Raw genomic sequence first — 21,014 nt, forward strand, 5'->3', positions numbered from 1 at the left:
TTTCTCGTAAAGGAATAGTCATGCAAAATGGCGCCCACCATACTAATATTTCGCATTTAAGTAATAGACGGCGCCATGGTTATTGTTTTCATTGTAATCTTCCAGTGTCATTTGAAAGCGTCCAGTTAGTAAACACAGAGTGCAGTCGAAGGTAGGCGTGAGTGCATCGTGGTGCTTACGAGACATGGCTGATAGTGTGAGTCGAGGTAGGCAACGAGCTAAATAATTATCATTAAGTGAAGTTATTCGTGCAGTTACACTGATTCAGGAAGGTTACATTAAAAGAAAAATTGCCAGAATGCTACACGTAATTCAGGGTATCTGTGAAAACGTTTTCAAAAGAACACAAGAGTTGCCAAGCTGGCTCCCAAGGAGAATCCTTAAGCATGATCATATTATGCGTCTACAAGTGTGTGACACCACGAGCACATCAGGGGAGCTACAGCGTGAGGTCCAGAGACTAGGTAATTAGAAATAAATTTCAAGATGAGGGTTTAAGATCCCGTTGCTCAGCTGAAAAGACAACACTATAGAATGATAATGCAATTTCCCAGAGACCATATTAACTTGCATCTATGATACTGGGGCCGTATGCTCTTTCCCGATGAGTGCCGTTACTGTATTGGTCCACGTGAATGGAGAAGATAGAGATCTATTCCACCTCAAACTGTTCAGTTTACTCTTGTTCATGGAGCTACATCTGTTATGGTGTGGGGAGACATAAACCTTAAAACGAAAACTTTTATCTTCTTTTTACAATTTGATTTACGTCTCACCAGCACAGGTAGGTCTTATGGCGACGATGGGATTAGAAAGGGCTAGGAGACGGAAGGAAGCGACAGTGGCCTTAATTACGGTACAGCCTTGTGTGAACACGGGAAATGACGGAAAATCCAACTTCAGGACCGCCGACAGTGGGACGTTGGCAGTATGGACACTGACATTGCTATGAATTAATAATGTGTATTCTCAGCGTTTCCTCAGTCAAGGGATTCGATGTGGCTCTTGGATCACATTAATTTACCATCTAAAAGTTAAGGACCCATTAAATTATAACCAGATCAGTTTTCGTTTCACTAAACAAGTGACAGTGAGGTTTGGGTCACGTAGTTTGTATTCACTTCCAACTCCTAGGCCTTTCCTATCCCATCGTCGCCATAATACCTATTTGTGTCGGTGTGACGTAAATCCACTATTTAAAAAAATTCACGATGAAGTCATCTCAGTTAACATGTTTAGATACGTATTTCGATATGGTGTCATTTGAGCTTCATTGTGTCAGTTTCGATGTTCTGTTCTACTCTACCAGTTGGCACAGAAACTGGAAATTTATTGCGTGTTGTACGGCTGGGTTTTGAATAATTGTTTCAGGAATAAACCGCGTGTGTCATTTATCTTCCGACATTGCACGACATGGAGTCTCAAATATAGTTTCAGAAATTCAGCAACCTCTGCAGGATTTTAACCTGGAATCATGGAGTCCAGAGGCCGACATACTGCAATTTAATCACACCGAAAGTGAAATATTTCATTAATTCTCAAGAGCAGCAGGGTTTAATTTTACGTATATATCCGGCTGCATGGATAAATGGTTAATATGCTGGCCTTTGAACCAGGAATCCCGGATTCGATTCCCGGCCGGGACGAGGATATTTTATTAATTCCGATCGTTCGGGGGCTGGATGTGGATGTGTTCACCAGGCCTCTTCGCAGACCACACGTAGTTATATATTACCCATATACGATATTGCTGAGAAAAATATCTGTCAGTTGACAAGTACTAAACAACTATAGTTTAGTCCACGACTGATTCTCACTAAGGCGGCCGCCGTTCAAATCCCGGATTTTCTGAGAAGTTAAATAACGCCGCTTTGCATTAGATTTATTGTAAAACTGTACATCGTATAGCTAGTGGTCACTTAACTTTGAAAATTGTTTCTTTACTCCGTGCAAGGGCACGTAGTGGTCATATCTTTCCATTATGCCACTAACACGGCCCAGTCATGAAGATTTATAACGTATATTTTTTCTTAAAGCTGAAAGCTATGCTTAAAAATACTTTCCAATTCAAATATAGAGAGACATTATAAAATGGCGTAAGATTTTCAGCACATAGTTCAGAGAATGTCCATATTACACAACACATTATTTTCTTTGAGATGTACACACTCCCAAGCTGTTTACACCATTTGTCTGATTTCATATGTCTTTATGTGTGGTGTGGAGAGCATGATGTCTCATAATACTTACGTCATGAACTGCTGAAATCTACGGACGTTTTGAACAATATATAGAGACCACACTCCATAGCACATTACATCATTTGGGAGATTTACTAAGAATAAGGCAGTGTTAGTGCCGAAGTTGTCCTCACCAGATATGTAAGGCCGTTGGAAATTGGGATGCTAAAATATTATCTCGAAATGAACAGTGTTTTTCTGAAGGGGTCTTATAACTACAGAGTTCTTGAATATTCTAATTTCAATGGCATTTAATCAGTGTGTTGAATTCTAAAAACCAGTGTTCGGGAAGAACATAGCATCAGTTTTTTACAGCAGGAACATCGTTCTGTAACGCTTTTCAGCCAAACATATTGAAACATTCCTATATAAAGTAATAATTGTTATATACAGGAATATGCAGGTCTGAGTGGCTCAGACGGTTGAGGCGCTGGCCTTCTGACCCCAACATGGCAGGTTCAATCCCGTCTCAGTCCGGTGGTATTTGAAGGTGCTTAAATATGTTAATCTCGTTTCAGTAGATTTACTGGCACGTAAAAGAACTCCTGTGAGACAAAATTCCGGTACCTCGGCGTCTCCGAAACCTGTAAAAGTAGTTAGTGGTACGTAAAGCAAAATAACATATTATTATTATTATTATTACTATTATTATTATTATTATTATTATTATTATTATTATTATTATTATTATTATTATTATTATTATTATTATTATTATTATTATTATTATTATTGTACCGGGCGGTACACCTCCACGCCGCTAATTTAAAAGTTGCGCCAGTTGAAACTCCTCTGCTGGAGGAAGTCTGAACTTTATTGACGGTATTAATTTTCAAGTTTCTCAGAAGATGTCACTACCTGGAAATTTTAGAGTTTTTGAACTGTGTCATTTTCGACGTATTTTGTTTTGCTTGTAGTAAGAAGTGTGAACTTTCTCTTCTAGAGGACACTACTGAAGATCAACAATAGTGCACCCTAGTGCGGAGTGAAAGAACTGTTTTTTTGGAGAAATTTTTATTTCAAAAGTTTGTTTCTTGTTAAATTTCTTTCTGTTACTGTTTAAGTTGGCTGTATACCCCTCTCCTTCCCCTTGTTTTGTACTTAACCAATCCCGAAATTCTTTTATTAATTTCTGACCAATCCGAGGTATCTTCCCCCAACTTGAATATGTTGCTGTATCCTACCCAATAAAGAGTTTGTGGGAGGGTGTTTTCATTCCCCTAACGCCTCGAACCTTCCGCGAGAGGATATAAACTGCTGATTTTAGGGTCTCCGGGCCACTTCTGTTCCATCTTTCAGTGTGTAAAGTACATAGCAGGGGGCGGGAAGCGCCTCTTTCTTCGGCGACAGTCAACAACCAGGTAATGGCCGATTAATTACTTCTTTTCTTGCTTGCTCAGCAGTTTAACTCTCGGGGCGGGTCCGAAGTTTTTCCATTATGTAACCTTCCCTAAAATGTAAAGGAACTTGTATCTATTCCATCTTTTAACCCATATATGCCCACAGGGTCGAAAACGACCCACAATAGTCATTTGCCATCATTTATCCCCATGCATTCGTTTTCGACTTAAAATCATCATTATGTATTTGTCAGCATGTTGGCTATTATTGTGAATGTGTGATTGTTGATTTGAAGCTGTATTGTTTGCTTTGTAACTGCAAACAGATTGCTGTGTTACATCCTTCAGCATAGTATTGATGCAGTGCGGCAGAAAATGTAAGTTGACAATTTTGCTGTTTATTATTTTAGCTTGATTCTTGTGCTGTTACTTAGAGTAAAGAATATAGTTTACGACTACATGTCACAATTTTTTTAATTTTTCTATGTGGTCATGTAATAAAACGAGATATTTGATATGGGTCGTTTTCGACCCTGTGGGCATATAAGGAACCTTTCATGCATTTCATCAAATATGATCATAATTGCATTATTGCTCAATGATAAGATATAGCTTAGTTTCTTTCAGTTATTATTGCAACGTTTTTTATATTTGGGGAGAGGGAATTATCACGGGAATCTATTACCGACTCGGTACTAAAACTTAAGAGTTATTCTTCTCATGTTTCCTAGTTTTCCAAACAGTCGTATAACTTTTGAGATTTTAGAAGAGCTTGAAAGGTTGTCTTCCAAACAAGAGGTTTCAACTATTGATGTGGCTATACAACCTCCCGCTGATGAAGGTCATTGCTTCAGACAAAAGGTGTAAAGGCAACAGGAACTGTTAGAAAGGACCGTACAGGACACTGTCCACTAAAGGGAAATGACGTTATGGGCAAGGAGCCTAGAGGAGCATTTGACACCATGATAAACAAGAAACACGGTATCAATGCAATTAGCTGGCATGATAACAACGTTGTTACGCTCCTGTCAAGTGAGTACGGAGTTCATCCTATTTGACCCACGCAAAGGTACTCTTCAGCACAGAAGAAAGGAATTGCCATTCCTCAGACATTCGGTTTTCATCAGTACAATGGTTATATGCGTGGAGTGGATCAAATGGATAGCAATGTTGTTGTGTACCGGGTTGGAATTAGGGGAAAGAAAAGGTACACATCGATTGTATTTTGGCTGCTAGATGTTTATGTGAACAATGCCTACCTTCTAGCTCGTTCCCTTGGAAGAACCAATGATCTTCTATCATTTCGTAGGGAACTAGCTAAAACGCTTCTTCTGAAATATGGAGTTACGCGAACACAACCCGGCCCATCTACCCGATCAAGGAATGTCACAAAGAATGTCCCAGAAATCGCACGCAAAAGTGATGGTTATATGATTACTGTGGGTCAGAAACGTAAAAGATGTGTTTCGTGCAAAAGTAAAACCATGAAAGCATGCAAGAGATGCAATGTCGCGTTGCATGATAAATGTTTCTTAAAGTTTCATGCATAGCTTTCCATGAAGACTGAGACTTCAGTGTAAGATGCACAGTGCTTGTTACTTTCTAGTTCTGCAATATTTTTGTGAATGTGTTGTAATTCACCATTGTACTTGAACTCATAATTATCTGTGTAATAATATTTGTGTATAATTGTAATAAACAAAACAATAACATTTCACACAATAATGGTTGTCTGTATTAGTAAATAACTGTAAGATATGTTATGACAACAATTTAGGAAAAGGTAGTTTATATGCCCACAGGGTCGTTTTCGACCCATGGCCAATCAGACAGTAACGCTAATAGAAACTAAAAATCAGTGTTGCCATTAAGCTAATATCACTAAAAGAAGCAACAAATGTGAAAATGAGCACTTCATTCAAAAACAAAAGTTGCGGGCATATATGGGTTAAACTGCATATCGGGATAGAGAGTGCTTAACCCTCTCGAGTTCCCAATCATATTGTTTTGAGGTGAACTTATTTTTCTCAACCTATTCTTAGTTAACGTAAAACAAATTGTTCTTTTCTAAAGTCACCTCTGTAGTATGGGATTTGCCCTTGCATTAGTGGCCTAGAGCCAGATTAGGTTTTTAAAAACAAAGTGTATTAGGAGTGCAGATCGCCTCCTCTCAAATTGTTATTTTGGAGGTCATGTAATTACCCCTTTTCATTTAATAGACCTCAGTAGGTTGGGTATTTTACCCCTGTGTCTATGTCCAGTGAGGACAACTTGAAAGTGGAGTTTGGTGTGGCCTTTGAGAGGCTTAGAGTTGAGAGCGAGTGGCTCTTTTTTTTTTTTTTGAAAATTGAGTGTTGTATGCCTCGTGGAGGCTTTTCAGTGTAATTTGGAGCAAATGTTCCCGAACATGAATGGGGTCTTCTGCCCCTCTGGTAAAACTTATTTTGAAGTAAGGTTGGGATGATTGCCACCGAATTGTGAAGCAAGGGCGCTGAGCCCAAATCTAGTAAATCTTGTACATACATTTTGTTGACTTGCTACTCTGTACCTGCAATGCTTGTTATTTCGTCATTTTAAAAAGAAAATATAACCTTGTTAAATTTTACATTAACTTTGATTCCGTAGTTTGAGACCCGTTCACGCCCGCACCTTCTTTCACCTCTACCTACCACTAAAACTCGGTAACAAGTGGTAGCAGAGCGTGGTTGAATGGGTCTCAATTTAGCCCCTTTTGACGGCTAAACATTGTTTTGTTCCGAACTCTAACAATTTTCTCAGTTGCTGGAATTTTTTGATTTTTTTTTAAAAATTGTTCTGTCATCATGCCCGGCCCTCGCGATGTTCTCCATCTTAACTATTTGCGCAAGGAGGAGTTAATCTATGAATTGACTATTAGAAATGTGCAATCTGGAGGCACGGTTGCGATAGACACAAACAAGCTTAGAGAGTCCCTTGAGTTGCCTATTTCCATCCCCACCTTGGGAGAGAAAGAAATTGACGACTCTCTTACCACGATCGTCGAGAATATTACTGGGCTAGCCTCTGTAGTTAGTTTTTTTGATGAAAATGATCCTTCTCCTAATCAAATTAAGCGTGTGCAAGCCAGGCTACATCACTTTTCAAATAGAGTTAACGATCTGTTGTCTCTGAAGTTGAATGACGTTCAGAGGAAGGAAGCTAGTACGCTGCTTGAAAATATTTCTGATTTGTCTAGCAAGGTCACTCAATTGTTAACGGGGGAGGTTCCTCCCAAAAGCGATCTACCCACCACAGTGAATGTAGGTAGTGAGGAAGAGCCTCCTAAGGGAGAAGCAAATAGGAAAACCATTGCTGCTCAAACAACCTCTGCCCCATTGGACGAGTCTGAACGCCGTAACTCATTAAATAATGTACGTTCTGAATTAACTTCCTTGCCATTGAAACCTTTACCTACTATGTCACCAGGGTTTAGCAGCTTGCCTCATCCATTGGCAATGTTGCTCAGAGGTATCTCTAAGTTTTCCGTTAACACCACCAGTGACGTAATTTCATTTTTAAGATTTCTAGTTGAATTTCAGGATCATGCCCTTGTGTTTTCTCTTTCTCCATGTCAAATTTTGCAAATTATCTATCCTTATGCAATTGGTATTCTCTCTGACAAAATAGTAAGAGCCATAGCTGAACAGTCATCTATTAAAGATTTTCATGCACACTTGCTTGCAAATTTTATTCCCGCCCGCGCGAGGTCATCTCTGATTCAGAAGTACTATTACCGTGTACAACGCTTGGATGAAAACTTGGCTGATTTCATACAGGACATTAAGTTTTATACTAGGGTGTTTGCTCTTCACTTCCCTGAGGATCAGATTGTACAAGCCATTGTGGAAGGTATCTCACCACCCTATAGGTCATATTTGTGTTTCGCGGCGTGCCCGCAAACTTTCTCTGAACTTGAAGCATTGGCCGTCTCAGCGGAAGGAGTTAGATACGCCGATTCTTTGCGTGTCGCGAAAGAACCCCCTCCTTCTTTTAGTAATCCTCTGCCTCCACCTCGCCGACCAGTCAATTCCCGTAAATGTTATGCTTGCGGGTCGCCTGACCATCTTCGCAATAAGTGTCCACTGATCAAGTCGAGTGGGACAAGGAATGGGGCTGGTTCATCACAAGGCTGTTTTAAATGTGGGGCATTCTCACATATCGCCAAGAATTGCCCAAACTCAAATAGCACCCCCTCCTGCTCAACTTCTGGTGCAAATTCCACCAATGCCAATAATAAAATGTGACTAGCGGCTTCGGCTGAGTCGACTAATTCTGCTTCCCAAGGCTCAGCCCCTGACAAAAAGGTCGTGAATTCAGGGAACGATCAGTCTTCAAATTCATCTTTTGAATGCCCTAAAGAATGTCTTAGGATTGCGGCGGATACCCCCGCACCTGTTCCTTTTCTTAAGATTGAGTTAAATAACGAGCCTATAACAACTCTATTAGATTCAGGCAGTGTTTGTTCAATTATTTCGGACCTATGGTATTCAAAATTTAAGTCTGTTTGTAAATTACCTGACTATGATTCATCTCCTGTTCAATATGTTTCGGCTAATTCATCCCCATTAGAAATTCTAGGTTCTGTAAATGCCAAAATTCGTATTTTTAAATTTACATGGAAAATCAAACTGTTTGTGGCTAAGCACTTGTCTTGCCCCATCATACTGGGAGCGGACTTCATTTCTCACACTGGTCTTGTGCTCGATCTCCAGAGTAGGTCGTGCACATTCAAGTTTGCGTCCAATTGTAAAATTCCCTTGTTAAAGTGTAATTCTGTATCATGTTCATCTATTTCGCCTACCCAGGATGAGATGTTGTTAGACCTTAGACATCTACCTGAGGAGCAGGCTGATAATATTCGTAAATTATGTCAGTCATTTCCAGAGGTGTTCTCTGATACTCTTGGTGTTACTGACCTTATTGAATACAAAATTGAGGTCACGGATTCGATTCCTGTCCGTTTTCCACCTATAGGCTATCTCCACCTAAAATGAAGGCATTGAAAGAAATCATCGATCAAATGTTGAAGGATGGTATTATTAGGCCCTCTAAGTCGGCGTATTCTTCGCCTATTTTTCTAGTCCCGAAACCCCAAGGAGGCTTCAGGCCTGTCATTGATTATAGGGCTCTCAATCGGAAGGTTGTGTTACAATCTGTGCCCCTTCCCGACCTTCATTCTTGTTTTTCATGGTTCCGTAAGGCCAAGTTCTTTACTATCTTGGACCTGAATCAGGCCTATAATCAAATTCCCCTTGCCGAAGAGTCTAAACACCTCACAGCGTTTGCTACGGACTGGAACTTATACGAATACAACCGCGTGCCTTTCGGGCTCCCCACGGGAGCAGCTGTACTCACTAGGCTACTAGATAGGGTCTTCTCCGACATCAAATTTGAGTACTTATATCACTACTTGGATGATGTCGTCGTATTTTCAGAGACTTTTGAAGAACATCTAGATCATCTGCGAGAAGTTCTCGATCGCCTTCGTAAGGCTGGGTTAACTGTCAAGTTGTCCAAGGTTGCCTTTGCTAAGCCCTCTATGTCATTCCTAGGGCATATTGTGTCACCTGATGGTGTAGCAGTCGATCATTCTAGAACACAGGCCATCCGTGATTTTAAACGTCCCAAGGACATTAAAGGTATCGCCAGGTTCATAGGTATGGTGAATTTCTTCAGGAAGTTTATTCCTAACTTCGCTAATAGAGCGGCGCCCTTGAACCTTCTTCGTAGGAAAGGCATCAAATTCGAGTGGGGACCTTCTCAACAAGCCGCTTTTGAAGATCTTAAATTAGCTCTCTGTAATGCCCCTGTACTTGCTATGCCTGATTTCTCGAAGAAATTCATCGTCCAAACCGACGCGTCGTCGTCAGCAGTAGCGGCAGTCCTTCTTCAAGAGACGGAACTAGGGAGGCGACCCATCGCCTATGCATCTAGGACTCTATCGGCTCAAGAAGCCAAGTATTCTATCTATGAGCTCGAAGGTTTGGCAGTCTTATTCGCCTTAGAAAAGTTCCGTCTCTATCTGGAACACGTCAAATTTGACTTGGAGACAGATAATCAAGCCTTAAGCTGGGTCTTAGGTAGGCCGCGTCGTACTGGTCGTATAGCCCGTTGGGCCATCCGTATTTCTGCCTTCCAATTCGATGTCAGGCATATCAGAGGTACCGAAAATATTGTTGCTGATGGACTCAGCCGTATGTTTTCCAACGACGTCGAGACCCATGAACCGGTCGATAGTTCATCACCTTCCGAGTCCATACTATCTGATGTTAATGCCATCTTAACAGATGTTCCCATGCTCTTTAGGGATATCGAGAAATACCAACGTGAAGATCCGACGCTGGCTCCGATAATGGAAACCCTTTCTTCTGGGGAACATGTCGTCCCTTATGTTCTGAGGAATGGTGTTCTATGTTGCCCCTCGAGGCATGATAAGATGATGAAAGTTGTCGTTCCAGCTGTTCTTGTACCTATGATCTTCAAGTATTATCATGAGACCCCATTAGGAGGGCATCTTGGAATCTTTAAAACTCGTGAGAAGATTCGTGAAATGTTCATCTGGAAAGGTATGGACGGTAAAATCCGTGAACTAGTGAAGGCTTGCAAACCCTGTTTGCTTAGTAAACCAACCATGTCCACCAAGGTAGGCCTTTTGTCTTCTCATCAAGCGTCGCGCCCCATGGAACGCCTGTATATTGATTATGTAGGACCCTTCCCCCAGTCTAAGGGAAATGCTAACAAGTTTATCACCGAGCTCGATAGCTGCAGTCGCTTAAGTGCGGCCAGTATCCAGTATTCGGGAGATAGTAGGTTCGAACCCCACTGTCAGCAGCCCTGAAAATGGTTTTCCGTGGTTTCCCATTTTCACACCAGGCAAATGCTGGGGCTGTACCTTAATTAAGGCCACGGCCGCTTCCTTCCCATTCCTAGCCCTTCCCTGTCCCATCGTCGCCATAAGACCTATCTGTGTCGGTGCGACGTAAAGCAACTAGCAAAAAAAAAACAAGTTTATCTTTGTATGCGTAGATGGCTTTACTAGATTTTCCTGGTTATTTCCGACTAAGCTGGCTACCGCTCAGTCTACCATTACTTGCTTAAATTCTATTTTTGCCTCTTTTGGTCCGTGCCAATATATTGTGTCTGATAATGCTAAGGCGTTCACATCTAATCTTTTTCGTAAATTCTGTTTCGACTTGTCCATCTCTCATGTAACTACTTCTGCTTATTACCCTCAACCATCTCTGGCTGAACGGGTTAACCGTAATCTCAGGTCCGCGCTTATTGCCTATCATCATGAAGATCATTCCAGGTGGGATACGTCCCTGCATTGGTTAGCTTTTGCTTTGAATTCGGCGGTTCATGAATCACATAAATTTACTCCAGCCTCTTTGATGTTCAAGTTTGTTCCCAACACGCCGCTCTCTAACCTCTGGTCTCTGAGTGACATTCTACCCGAGACAATAGATCCGGACATCATTAAAGATCTTTGGAAGAAGGCTAAAGCCAATCTTAAAGTGTCTCATGAAAAGGTTAGGGAAAGGTATGATCGTGGACGGAGACCTACCCCTTTGAAGGTAGGTGACCAAGTTATGGTCAAGAACTTTGTTCCCGCGGGCAAGCTTGCCCCCAGATTTCATGGGCCTTGTATCATTCTCGATTTTCTTACGCCGGTTACGTTGTTATTAACTAATCCAGCCACCGAGAGGATATTTAGGGTTCACCTGTCACAGGTGAAACCAGTGTAAATTTTGTGTCAACTTGCTTCATATAATTTCAAAGGAATATGAAGGTTATATTTTTTGAGTTTCACTTTTAAGGCTTTCTGCCCCTTCTATAAAATTTAGTTTCATATGTAAGTATTTTTGTAAACCCTCCCCGCACCGTTAAACTGCCATTCTGTCCTTACCACGGCCATTACCACGCTCCCGTCTCCTGCTATACACACTGTGGCTTGCTTATATTAAATGCCACGGATATCTGCACGCCGCTGGCCCCTCTACCTCTCAACCAAGCCTGTGCCCTCAAAAAAAAGATGATGGTCCAACAATTCTGCCGCCTAGTTTTAATGTTTCAGTGCCCCCGCAGCCGCGTGGCGCCGTGCCGCGACTGGGCTAGAGGAAGGGCCCCCTCGACCCCAGCGAGGACGACATGTGCACGGCGAGCCGGAGCTCTCCTCCCGGCCAAGGCTGATGTGCGGCGCACGACCTGCTACTTGCCCGCAGCCTGTATATGTTCACCGCGGGCGCGGCGTGCTTCAACACCACTGCTCCCCTCATAGTGCGGGCGAGCGGTATCTCAGGGTACTTGAGGGTTCCGAGCGGCCTCCTTTGGACGCAAGCTGCAACGGCCGGTCTGGCCATCCAACTTAATCAACATCAACTACATGAACAGTTACTATAAGCAATGACTACACTTGGGAATTCAACAGCAATATTTGGTGGACATTGCAAAATTTTTCTTCACTTTCAAGTATTAAAAGTTTATCTTGTGAATTCCACTTCTACAACCATAAAGACTTTACTTCACCTGCGACAACAAAATTTTGAAACTGAATCAAACCACATTAAGAGAATCTTATAAATTTTTCGGCAATTAATCTCCACATCTACATCAAAACTTGGACCTTGTTTTCAAACAAATTTCATGTGTCACCCCTGGAGGAACTTTTGGGGGGGGGGAGGTCTGTACCGGGCGGTACACCTCCACGCCGATAATTTAAAAGTTGCGCCAGTTGAAACTCCTCTGCTGGAGGAAGTCTGAACTTTATTGACGGTATTAATTTTCAAGTTTCTCAGAAGATGTCACTACCTGGAAATTTTAGAGTTTTTGAACTGTGTCATTTTCGACGTATTTTGTTTTGCTTGTAGTAAGAAGTGTGAACTTTCTCTTCTAGAGGACACTACTGAAGATCAACAATAGTGCACCCTAGTGCGGAGTGAAAGAACTCTTTTTTTTGGAGAAATTTTTATTTCAAAAGTTTGTTTCTTGTTAAATTTCTTTCTGTTACTGTTTAAGTTGGCTGTATACCCCTCTCCTTCCCCTTGTTTTGTACTTAACCAATCCCGAAATTCTTTTATTAATTTCTGACCAATCCGAGGTATCTTCCCCCAACTTGAATATGTTGCTGTATCCTACCCAATAAAGAGTTTGTGGGAGGGTGTTTTCATTCCCCTAACGCCTCGAACCTTTCGCGAGAGGATATAAACTGCTGATTTTAGGGTCTCCGGGCCACTTCTGTTCCATCTTTCAGTGTGTAAAGTACATAGCAGGGGGCGGGAAGCGCCTCTTTCTTCGGCGACAGTCAACAACCAGGTAATGGCCGATTAATTACTTCTTTTCTTGCTTGCTCAGCAGTTTAAATCTCGGGGCGGGTCCGAAGTTTTTCCATTATGTAACCTTCCCTAAAATGTAAAGGAACTTGTATCTATTCCATCTTTTAAACTGCATATCGGGATAGAGAGTGCTTAACCCTCTCGAGTTCCCAATCATATTTCTCAACCTATTCTTAGTTAACGTAAAACAAATTGTTCTTTTCTAAAGTCACCTCTGTAGTATGGGATTTGCCCTTGCATTAGTGGCCTAGAGCCAGATTAGGTTTTTAAAAACAAAGTGTATTAGGAGTGCAGATCGCCTCCTCTCAAATTGTTATTTTGGAGGTCATGTAATTACCCCTTTTCATTTAATAGACCTCAGTAGGTTGGGTATTTTACCCCTGTGTCTATGTCCAGTGAGGACAACTTGAAGGTGGAGTTTGGTGTGGCCTTTGAGAGGCTTAGAGTTGAGAGCGAGTGGCTTTTTTTTTTTTTTTTTTTTTTTTTTGAAAATTGAGTGTTGTATGCCTCGTGGAGGCTTTTCAGTGTAACTTGGAGCAAATGTTCCCGAACATGAATGGGGTCTTCTGCCCCTCTGGTAAAACTTATTTTGAAGTAAGGTTGGGATGATTGCCCCCGAATTGTGAAGCAAGGGCGCTGAGCCCAAATCTAGTAAATCTTGTACATACATTTTGTTGACTTGCTACTCTGTACCTGCAATGCTTGTTATTTCGTCATTTTAAAAAGAAAATATAACCTTGTTAAATTTTACATTAACTTTGATTCCGTAGTTTGAGACCCGTTCACGCCCGCACCTTCTTTCACCTCTACCTACCACTAAAACTCGGAAACAATTATTATTATTATTATTATTATTATTATTATTATTATTACGAGGATTGGGGCAAACGTCATGGCAACTATTTGTTTCTTGTAGATATGTGAACGGAAATACAAACGTATATGTGTCGTGTGGATGTTCTGCAGGCATAGTGTGCATGCAGAACAACAGATGGCTCTGTGATAGTTGGTAGTAGCGCAGCGAGGGCTGTGAAATCTGTCAGTTGGTGAGTGTCTTGCGGGATGGAAGTAACCCGTGTTGAGCAACGCGCTTACATAAAAATAGCCGTACTCCGAGGGAGAAATGTGATGGAATCTCACAGTGAATTAGTGGAAGCCCTTGGGAATAATGCCCTACCATACCGCACAGTAACACGGTGGGTAGGAAAGTTTCAGCAAGGACGTGTGTCAACCAGTGATGAGCAACGTTCGGGACGACCTGTCAGTGTGCGGACCGACGTGGCATGTGCCGTCATCGAGCAGCTCCTGGATTAAGACAGACAATGGACGTACTGGAGTTAGAGAGGGCAAGTGGCATCGAGAAACGCGCCGTCCACAGGATATTGCATAATGAGCTGCAACTGCGCAAAATCGCATCACGGTGGGTACCGCATGCAATGACGGAAGTTCAAAGGTGGGGGCGCTATTGAATATGCTCCGACCACACTGGACGCTGGCAACAGGGCGGCGATCAATTCTTGTCACGAATAATCGCCATCGATGAATTTTGGGCCAGGGCATACGAACCAGAACTGAAACGTCAGTCTGCGAAGTGGCTACATCCTGGATCACCAAGAAGGCAGAAGGTCCGTCAGAATCCTTCCCCAGTCAAATTGATGGTGATCGTCGCGTATGACGTCAGGGGTGTCATTGTTTGCCACTTTGTTCCACATGCCAGAACAGTGACCGCACAGTACTACAGGGACTTTCTGGTGCGACAGGTACGACGTGGCGTTCAGGAGTAACGTCCGGATGTTATGGACAGTGCAATAATCCTGCACTACAATGCAAAACCACATAAAGCAGAGTGTGTAGGGCAGCTACTGCGACGTTGGGAATGGGAAGAATTGAAGCACCCACCGTACTCTCCCAACATTTAGCCCTGTGACTTTGATCTCATTCGAAAGATAAAGGAACCACTACGTGGTAGGCGGTTTGCAACACCAGAGGACATTGCGAATGCTGTGCGCCAACAGGTGACCGGATTCACACATGGTGCGGCAAATGCTGAGGCAGATGGTAATCAGCGCCTCCCACATCGTTGGCAGCGTGTGGTGTCAGTAGCAGGGGACTACTTTGAGGGTCTTTAGGCCCAGGTTTGTCGTGTCAACTTTATGTGTACTGTGTTGTTATTCTTTTGCACCGAGAAGGCCATATTGCCCCGTATACTAACGTAATAAATTAGTGTGTTACGATATTTCAGTGCTATTCATTGTCCACATATGCAGTTAACACCTTGTCCTTTCGTCTGTATATGTCACATTTTCCAACCGGACTGGTATCCTCAAGAAAAAATAGTTGCCATGACTTTTGCCCCAACCCTCGTATTATTATTATTATTATTATTATTATTATTATTATTATTATTATTATTATTATTATTATTATTATTCTTGTTTCGTATAGGCCAGCTAAGGACCACGACATTCAACTATTGCATTTTGGAATGGGCTTTGATGTTTGCCCAGTAGTTGCGCATCCTCAGGCTGTGTTGCTCCTTCCTCTCCTTTGTCCAAAGGGCGCCAGTCTTCTTTGTTGATAATCTGTCCTGGAACTTCTTATGTTTAAGCATCTTCCTGAGTGCTGTACGATCCTTTAAGATTCCTTCTGTTATTCCCAGTTCCTGTAGATCTTTATTCACTTTCATCAACCATGGTGACTTGGTCTTCCTATTTTGCCAGTAGCTGAGAATCCGGTTGGTCAACCTGGTAGGATGCATCCTGTAGACGTGCCCATACAATGCTAGGCGTCTCTTCCTTGCTACATTCGTTATTCTTTCACAGTACTTGTAGAGCTCTTGGTTAGGCCGTCTTTTATAACTGTCCCCTTCCTTGACTGGCCCCAGTATCTTCCTCATTATCTTTCTTTCCTGGATTTCAAGTTTTTCCATGAGTCCCTTCCTGTTGAATGTTAGACATTCTGAAGCATATAAGGCTTCAGGGCGGATGACTGTCTGGTAGTGCTTCATCTTAGTATTACGAGAGAGACACTTTTTATTATACGTATTCTTGGTCAGTTGGTAGGCCATTTCAAGCCTGTTAACTCGAGTTGACAAAGCTGTTCCTTCAGAGAGATTGGATTCCAACCATTCTCCCAAGTACTTAAACCTATTGGTTTTCCTGATCTCTCCCTGTTCCAGATGCAACGTACAAGGAGATTCACCGATGTTCGTGATGAATTGTGTTTTTTCGAGAGACACATGTAGCCCAACCTTTGCTGCTTGTTGTCTGAGAACATTTAGTTGTTTCACTGAAGTTTCTATTGAATTAGATATCAGGGCCAGATCATCGGCATACGCCAGACAGTCAACATTGAGCTCATTGCGCTTATGTCCCAAATAAATGCCACTTGGAATCTCCATTCTAGCTAACTCCTTTCGCCACTCTCTTATTACTTTCTCCAAGGCACAGTTAAAGAGGAGAGGGGACAGACCATCTCCCTGTCTCACTCCTGATTTAATTTCAAAACTTTCTGATATGACTCCTCTGAACTTTACTCGTGACCTGGTGTTGCTTAAAGTCTGTTTGATTAGGTTATGGGTCTTCTCATCAAGTCCTAATTCCTGCAAAATCTTCATAAGAGTAGGTCTGTCTACCGAGTCATACGCCTTTGTTCACTATTATTATTATTATTATACTACCGGAATGAAGAAATGTGCAAAATGGTTCACATTCTGTACGTACTCACAAGACCCAAATGAACAGGAGAAGAAAGGTCGGTGCATACTTGGCAAGTTCCATTATCGGCACACATTTTCTTAAGATCTAAATCTCTACATGAATGTACACACGTATGCTTCAGGTTTCATTCCATATTCACTTGAGTTGTCTCCATTTCGCTGTGCCACGTGTTTAAAGTCACTTTTTCGGAGATTCCCAGATGAAAAACGCAAATTCGCTCTCTCATATAACAGACGTAGTGCCTACATCTTTCTTCAGAGCTCTCTAAAGATGAACAGTGATGAAGTGTTAACATGTCTCTGATTTAGTTTCAGTGCAACTTCAATCTCAAAATAAACCCGTATGTTGCTTTCTTTTTCAGTAGAAAGGAAATCAGTGCAAACAAATTATAAATTTATATACTCAAAGGAGGCTGTCTGGCCGAGGCAGTAAAAAGCGTGCTTGGTTCGCCTGGAAGGACGTGTGTTCCTATTCTTCCCATCAAGAAGTCGTAAAATTTAATAAACGAGATATCCACTTCCAGAGGTGCATATGGTACTGAGATTCACTCAGCCTACACCAAAATTGAGTACCAGGTTAATCCCTGCGGGCAAAGGTGGCCGGGCTTGGGGCTAACCACTCTACCCCATCAAGTGCCGAAGTTACGAATAGTGAAAACATTTACATTCTACCTCTTCAAGGGCCTTAATGGCCTTTGCGGGCATGACTAACATACTCGTACACTCTTTTCATAATATGCTTTACGTCGCACTGACACAGACAGGTCTTACGGCGACGACGGGATAGGAAAGGTCTAGGAGTGGGAAGGAAGTGGCCGTGGTCTTAATCAAGGTACAGCCCCAGCATTTTCCTGGTGTGAAAATGAGAAACAACGGAAGACCACTTTCGGGGATGCCGACGGTGGGGTTCGAACCCACTATCACCCGGATGCAAGCTCTCAGCTGCAGGCCCCTAACCTCACGGCCAACTCGCCCGATGCTGACATACTCAAAGATGTGCTTGTTAGTGTCTTAGCAACTGAAAGGGTCAGTAAGAACAATCTGACTTATATTATATTATATTATATTATATTATATTATATTATATTATATTATATCCAAGAGGGGTCCACAATGACTGCCCGTTTTTCCTCGTTCTGTGATCACTAATCTGATGTAGCAATATATTTTTCTGAACGATTTAAATGCATCGTATAAAAATAACTGACGAGGTGTCATAATTTCATGTACTTTTCTGTTGTTACATGTAGTTGATTAAAGTACAATTTTCATTTGTATCCTCAACGGTGCTTATATTTAAACGAATGTTAGTTTTCACTTTCGCTTGTTCCAATTTTTACCACCTAATTGACTGTAAATTTGTTGATGCAACATTAAATAATTATATTGCAAAAATTTACTATGACAATATTTGATAGTGAACAGCTGGCTGGTGTATGTGTAAACGTGAAATTCAAAGAATGGACATGTCTATTGTTACGATAGTGAGCTGATTTAGAATATACCCGACATATGCGATATAGGAATTACCAGGTAATTCGTAGCAATATCAGAAGTACGCATTAGGCTACGGAGAATTGATCCAGCTTAATGGAGGTCCCAATATGCTGTACAACACATATGGGTTTAATTAAAATCTGCAATATTGTGCGCTCTTCTTGATTGCGCGAGTAATGTAAAAGTATAAACAACAATTTTAGCTGTAATGTCAATGAGTGGGGATTGTGATCGCGAACAACTGCAATGAACGTTATGTTAAATGTGAAACGACTCTCGCATCTATGTAAAGAACACTTATCAATGGAGAGTTCATTCCTACTGCATACTTGCTCTTTGCATTTATAACAATTACTTCTCACTACTATATCAAAAGTCAGCCACTCCAGCAAGAATGAAGTACCACTGTTTCAAAATTCGTAGCGTACATTCGCTGCGGCGGTGCCACTCTATTATATTCGCTTAATAAACCTCACTTCTTTCGTACAAGATAGCAAATATTTTCTGAAGATTTTATATGAATTTTTTCACGTCTGATGCACGGACTAATAAAATTTCTCTCCTCAATCAAATTTCGTATGTCCTTTTTTTTTATTTGCTAGGGGCTTTACGTCGCACCGACACAGATAGGTCTTACTGCGACGATGGGATAGGAAAGGCCTAGGAGTTGGAAGGAAGCGGCCGTGGCCTTAATTAAGGTACAGCCCCAGCATTTGCCTGGTGTGAAAATGGGAAACCACGGAAAACCATCTTCAGGGCTGCCGATAGTGGGATTCGAACCTACTATCTCCCGGATGCAAGCTCACAGCCGCACGCCTCTACGCGCACGGCCAACTCGCCCGGTCGTATGTCCTTTTTTCTTGCTATTTGTTTAACGCCGCACTAACACATCGAAGGTTTTCCGCGACAGAAGGGTGGGGGATTGGGAAGGTATCGGCCGTGGCCTTCATTAAGGTACAGTCCCAGCATTTGCTGGTGTGAAAATGGGAAACCACGGAATAACATCTTCAGGGCTGCCGACAGTGGTGTTCGAACCCACTATCTCCGGAATGCAAGCTCACAGCTACGCGACCCTAACCGCACGGCCACTTGCTCAGTGCGTATGTTCTAGTTCTGTGCGCATTCACTTCTCATTCCTAGACAAGCTTAGTAGGCTACTTCACTTATGGCGGAGATATCGGCCCTCCCTTGCTTCGCACGAGAGCACTTTTGAATTTATTGTGATAGACCATAAGTTTTCTTTGTAGACGATGTTAGTTTTCTTCCTGATGTATGTAGAGACACCGTCAACGGGGGTCGGTTGAGGTAGACAAACACAGGGTCACAGGCGTTGCGGAGTTACAGGAACAGCACTTTCTCTTCATCGTAAAGTGATGGACACGTTATTCCGTTACCAGCATGGCAGTTTCCCTACGGTGGTTAAAATATGCCTGATATTGTATATTATATGATGATGTAATTTGAAAGTCTTATACAATACACACTAAAACAACAGTATGCATGGTATTGCACGTGCGATTTCTTCAGGAGACGTACGAGAATCCCATGTACAAAAGTTCTGTCCCTATTGACATACGAGAGCGCAGGAACCATGTCCAATATTGAATAACTTGTGCGCCGCTGAAGGAGGAAAATAACTAAACCCATTTTCTACAGCGGGCAAGCGAGCCTGAGTTTGTTTACATCATCCAACTACCGCTGACCATGTCTGCTCGTAGCTCCGTGTGACGTTTTGCCAAAACCCTCAAGGGCTGCCTGCCTGTTAGTTTTCTCCTTTCACACCATGCGGTATTTAAGCCACTCATGCGCATTCGCTAAAACGACCAAACCTCTTAAACCAATACATGTTAACTATATTCTCTTAAGAAGATTTCTATCTTAGTAGATAGTTGAAGTGAATAAATAAAATTGGATTGATCAAGATTACGTGAATAATCCCAAAATATGTTTTCAAATTTTAGGTTCATTTTTTACTGCAAAAGTACAACATAGAAACGCTTATTGAGCGCTACCTTTAACTGATAAGGCATGTCCAAGTTTCTGGATGCTTTTTTGAGACGTGTTCTCACTGGCAGGACAAAACACCAGTCTCTGGAAACTGTATAAACTATTCAACAAGAAAATTGTGTTTACTTACGCTTCTACTTATTGTGAGTTCTTACAACCGGTAACGTGGAAAATTCCCCATGGATAGTCCTTGAGGCTCCTGTGCAACTTGTTTGCTGATTTTAATCCACGAATAGTTTTGCGTATATTATAGTATTGAGGATATTACTATTATATCCAAACTGACCAGAACTTTCCGGTTTCCCTTGCTTCCTGGTCAGTTGGGCCGTTGATGGTAAAGTCTCTCCCTTCATTGAAGTAAAGACTTTAAAGCATAACTCCGAACAATTTAGTTACCGATTATTAACTTATTTTATTATCGTCAATATATTTACAAAACTCCTTTTTATGTTCTGAAGTTATTTTTCAACAGGTTCGTCTAAAGAAAATCCTTGTCACAACAAGCACAACTCTTTGCTCAATATATTTCCAACTATTGGAAATCTTTCGGAATTAATAAGTGATGTATGGCGTTATTGTGAAGTTAAGGAACGATTGTTAACAAACTAACTTCATCATTATCAAATTAACAAAGTTTCACTTCTTCTACCACTATTCCAACACGCTGGTGGGGTCGTTAATCGCAAATGTAATCTTGGCAATTTCTTACGGCGAGATATCATTTCTGACCCAAACCCTATGTGGAGGATCATCAACTTCTTCTTCTTCTTCTTCTTCGTGGTCTTTTCCAGATTACCTGGGTAGGCGCTTTGTACGAATTCATCCCTACGTCCGGATAACTTTCTTGACTCTAATTAGTGTA

Source organism: Anabrus simplex, chromosome 2, assembly GCF_040414725.1.
Source record: "Anabrus simplex isolate iqAnaSimp1 chromosome 2, ASM4041472v1, whole genome shotgun sequence".
Lineage (NCBI taxonomy): Eukaryota > Metazoa > Arthropoda > Insecta > Orthoptera > Tettigoniidae > Anabrus > Anabrus simplex.